Here is a 5000-nt window from a genome sequence, read left to right as displayed (position 1 = left end):
GAGGGAGGCACTTTGAAAGCAACACGCCGTTGGAACTTTGAAAAATTTCGATGCGTCGCCAAAGTTCGTACTTTTCGATAAAATCTTCGTCCTATGATACATTTCGATCAAGAACTACATTGATCGTCATGAAACTGTTTTTTTTTTTGGGAGACGTGTACGCTCCTTTTCATAAAGGAGACTATCTTATTGCGAAAGTCAAAATCGCACGCTCTCACGGCGATTTGCCCCCGTATACGCCTGGGCGTAAGCCCGTGCGTCGCCGACCTAGCGGCCTGCCGATCGGTATTTAGAGGGAGGCACTTTGAAAGCAACACGCCGTTGGAACTTTGAAAAATTTCGATGCGTCGCCAAAGTTCGTACTTTTCGATAAAATCTTCGTCCTATGATACATTTCGATCAAGAACTACATTGATCGTCATGAAACTGTTTTTTTTTTTGGGAGACGTGTACGCTCCTTTTCATAAAGGAGACTATCTTATTGCGAAAGTCAAAATCGCACGCTCTCACGGCGATTTGCCCCCGTATACGCCTGGGCGTAAGCCCGTGCGTCGCCGACCTAGCGGCCTGCCGATCGGTATTTAGAGGGAGGCACTTTGAAAGCAACACGCCGTTGGAACTTTGAAAAATTTCGATGCGTCGCCAAAGTTCGTACTTTTCGATAAAATCTTCGTCCTATGATACATTTCGATCAAGAACTACATTGATCGTCATGAAACTGTTTTTTTTTTTGGGAGACGTGTACGCTCCTTTTCATAAAGGAGACTATCTTATTGCGAAAGTCAAAATCGCACGCTCTCACGGCGATTTGCCCCCGTATACGCCTGGGCGTAAGCCCGTGCGTCGCCGACCTAGCGGCCTGCCGATCGGTATTTAGAGGGAGGCACTTTGAAAGCAACACGCCGCTGGAACTTTGAAAAATTTCGGGGCAAAGCAATACGCGGCTGGGACTTTGAAATATTTCGGAGCGCACCTAAAGTTCGTTATTTTGGCTAAACGGAGCGAAAATCTGCATTTATACCATCACGGACGTTAGTTCAATAGCGTTTAACGATCGATCCACGGTACAGACTGCAAAAATATGATTGTTAAAATTTTCGACTAATCGGTTCTAAGAGGCGAAGCAATACGCCGCTGGGACTTTGAAATATTTCGGAGCGCACCTAAAGTTCGTTATTTTGGCTAAACGGAGCGAAAATCTGCATTTATACCATCACGGACGTTAGTTTAATAGCGTTTAACGATGGATCCACGGTACAGAATGCAAAAATATGATTGTTAAAATTTTCGACTAATCGGTTCTAAGAGGCGAAGCAATACGCCGCTGGGACTTTGAAATATTTCGGAGCGCACCTAAAGTTCGTTATTTTGGCTAAACGGAGCGAAAATCTGCATTTATACCATCACGGACGTTAGTTCAATAGCGTTTAACGATCGATCCACGGTACAGAATGCAAAAATATGATTGTTAAAATTTTCGACTAATCGGTTCTAAGAGGCGAAGCAATACGCCGCTGGGACTTTGAAATATTTCGGAGCGCACCTAAAGTTCGTTATTTTGGCTAAACGGAGCGAAAATCTGCATTTATACCATCACGGACGTTAGTTTAATAGCGTTTAACGATGGATCCACGGTACAGAATGCAAAAATATGATTGTTAAAATTTTCGACTAATCGGTTCTAAGAGGCGAAGCAATACGCCGCTGGGACTTTGAAATATTTCGGAGCGCACCTAAAGTTCGTTATTTTGGCTAAACGGAGCGAAAATCTGCATTTATACCATCACGGACGTTAGTTCAATAGCGTTTAACGATGGATCCACGGTACAGAATGCAAAAATATGATTGTTAAAATTTTCGACTAATCGGTTCTAAGAGGCGAAGCAATACGCCGCTGGGACTTTGAAATATTTCGGAGCGCACCTAAAGTTCGTTATTTTGGCTAAACGGAGCGAAAATCTGCATTTATACCATCACGGACGTTAGTTCAATAGCGTTTAACGATCGATCCACGGTACAGACTGCAAAAATATGATTGTTAAAATTTTCGACTAATCGGTTCTAAGAGGCGAAGCAATACGCCGCTGGGACTTTGAAATATTTCGGAGCGCACCTAAAGTTCGTTATTTTGGCTAAACGGAGCGAAAATCTGCATTTATACCATCACGGACGTTAGTTTAATAGCGTTTAACGATGGATCCACGGTACAGAATGCAAAAATATGATTGTTAAAATTTTCGACTAATCGGTTCTAAGAGGCGAAGCAATACGCCGCTGGGACTTTGAAATATTTCGGAGCGCACCTAAAGTTCGTTATTTTGGCTAAACGGAGCGAAAATCTGCATTTATACCATCACGGACGTTAGTTCAATAGCGTTTAACGATCGATCCACGGTACAGAATGCAAAAATATGATTGTTAAAATTTTCGACTAATCGGTTCTAAGAGGCGAAGCAATACGCCGCTGGGACTTTGAAATATTTCGGAGCGCACCTAAAGTTCGTTATTTTGGCTAAACGGAGCGAAAATCTGCATTTATACCATCACGGACGTTAGTTTAATAGCGTTTAACGATGGATCCACGGTACAGAATGCAAAAATATGATTGTTAAAATTTTCGACTAATCGGTTCTAAGAGGCGAAGCAATACGCCGCTGGGACTTTGAAATATTTCGGAGCGCACCTAAAGTTCGTTATTTTGGCTAAACGGAGCGAAAATCTGCATTTATACCATCACGGACGTTAGTTTAATAGCGTTTAACGATGGATCCACGGTACAGAATGCAAAAATATGATTGTTAAAATTTTCGACTAATCGGTTCTAAGAGGCGAAGCAATACGCCGCTGGGACTTTGAAATATTTCGGAGCGCACCTAAAGTTCGTTATTTTGGCTAAACGGAGCGAAAATCTGCATTTATACCATCACGGACGCTAGTTTAATAGCGTTTAACGATCGATCCACGGTACAGAATGCAAAAATATGATTGTTAAAATTTTCGACTAATCGGTTCTAAGAGGCGAAGCAATACGCCGCTGGGACTTTGAAATATTTCGGAGCGCACCTAAAGTTCGTTATTTTGGCTAAACGGAGCGAAAATCTGCATTTATACCATCACGGACGTTAGTTTAATAGCGTTTAACGATGGATCCACGGTACAGAATGCAAAAATATGATTGTTAAAATTTTCGACTTATCGGTTCTGGATCACTGAAAAATCGAAAAAAATTATTAATTTTGATTAATTAAATTACATATGTAGTTTTATATTGTTATAGTCTCGTATTTGTTAATGTTTTGTCGTAAGAAAATGCAAAAATATCGTTTTAATGTTTTCGTCTCATCGGTTCTGGATCGCTGAAAAATCAAAAAAAAATATTAATTTTGATTAATTAAATTACAAATGGAGTTTTATATTGCTATAGTCGCTTATTTGTTAATGTTTTACCGTAAGAAAATGCAAAAATATCGTTTTAATATTTTCATCTCATCGGTTCTGGGCGGTTTTAAAATTTTTTAAAATATTAATTAAACCCATGATTTACATGAGAATGTGAATTTATTATGTCCTGCATGTTAATTTATTAATTTTCATGTATAGAACGTTATAAAATGAAAGGATATGTTCGACGATATTTTCAGTCTAAGTTTTACCGTGCCGGCGGGATGGTACGCTCTCACGGCGGTTTGCACAGGCATACGCCTGGGCGTAAGCCCATGCGTCGCCGACCTAGCGGCCGGCCGTTCGGTATTTATAGGAAGGCACTTTCGGTTCGCTCGGACCGGTCGGGAGTAGCGTCGAGCGTGTGGCTCTTTTATGACTTCGGTTGAAAAGCAGTCTACCGCTCCTCGAGAATATACTTTCTCGACTATTCTCGTTCCGGTTTTCCGTTGCGGATTATTATTAATCTCCACACAGCATTACCACGGGTCGGTGTCTAAGACCGAATGGCCCATATGTGGTGAGCCTTGTAATATAAGGCTGGTGACCTGTATGCACTTATAAATGTTGCATACTTGTACAAACTGAGCATCAACTGTCTGTAACCAAAATTTGTTAAAACTGAAAAAGTTATAAGATTGTATAAAATTTTTGAACCAAGAAAGTAGTGTTAGACGAAAATTCGTTCTATCACTTTTAGAAGGGAGACTGTTTGGAAATATTTAAAGTATAAAATACACAAAAGTCCACTGAATTATGAACAAAATTACGTCCCTGAATTTAAGAAAAGTCAAGAGGTGTCAGAAATAAAATCCTCTCTGATACGTTCAGAGAGGAAAATAAGTATGGAGAGAGGAGTAAAAATGAAAGAAGTTTTAAGGCTGGGGAAACTTCTAAAGGAGAGAGATTCCAACATATCTAATATGTACATTTAAAGCAAGTCCAAGGAACTCTCTCCGTTAATGTTTGAAAAGGTGTGTGCAGATGGAGGAGAAATGTATAAAGTACAGAGACGAGGTTGGTGGGCCCGCTCTAATGATAAAGATTATAAAATTTGGTGGCAAAATGACCAGCATGATCACTGTACGCGCTTTCTCGATTTGTATAGCATGCCACTGTCCGCGCTATCTTTTATTATATTGTCCAGCGTGTGTGGTCTACGTGCTTGCACGATGGATGCACGGCGTGAAAGTGATTTTCGTGCTTTATGAGAGGAGGAGGAGAATATTTGGCCTCTATAAGAGGTACAAAATTTATGAAATGTGTGTTACATACAAAAGAGAAATGGCTTAACGTCGATCGGTCTTACAGGGAGGGCCGACGACGAAAATTTAAATTTACAATAATAACTAAGCTCCCTGGTTGATCCTGCCAGTAGTCATATGCTTGTCTCAAAGATTAAGCCATGCATGTCTAAGTACATACCGAATTAAGGTGAAACCGCGAATGGCTCATTAAATCAGTTTTGGTTTCTTAGATCGTACAAAACATTACTTGGATAACTGTGGTAATTCTAGAGCTAATACATGCAAACCAGAATTCCACCCAGAGATGGGAGG

At 40.5% G+C, this 5000-nt stretch overlaps 1 non-coding gene across 1 annotated transcript in view; it reads left to right on the top strand.

Moving 5' to 3' along the window:
* Window positions 1-4796: 4796 nt before the first annotated feature.
* The window catches only part of LOC143307840 (small subunit ribosomal RNA), a 1923-nt gene continuing 1719 nt past the window's right edge, over window positions 4797-5000 (top strand). The window contains exon 1 of the ribosomal RNA XR_013064901.1: window positions 4797-5000. This exon is cut by the window's right edge and continues 1719 nt beyond it. This is a non-coding gene — a ribosomal RNA (small subunit ribosomal RNA).

The sequence above is a fragment of the Osmia lignaria genome, unplaced genomic scaffold, assembly GCF_051020975.1.
Source record: "Osmia lignaria lignaria isolate PbOS001 unplaced genomic scaffold, iyOsmLign1 scaffold0087, whole genome shotgun sequence".
In the NCBI taxonomy this organism is placed as follows: domain Eukaryota; kingdom Metazoa; phylum Arthropoda; class Insecta; order Hymenoptera; family Megachilidae; genus Osmia; species Osmia lignaria.
Note: the sequence above shows the minus strand (reverse complement) of the source record. Positions and strands in the feature narration are given on the sequence as shown.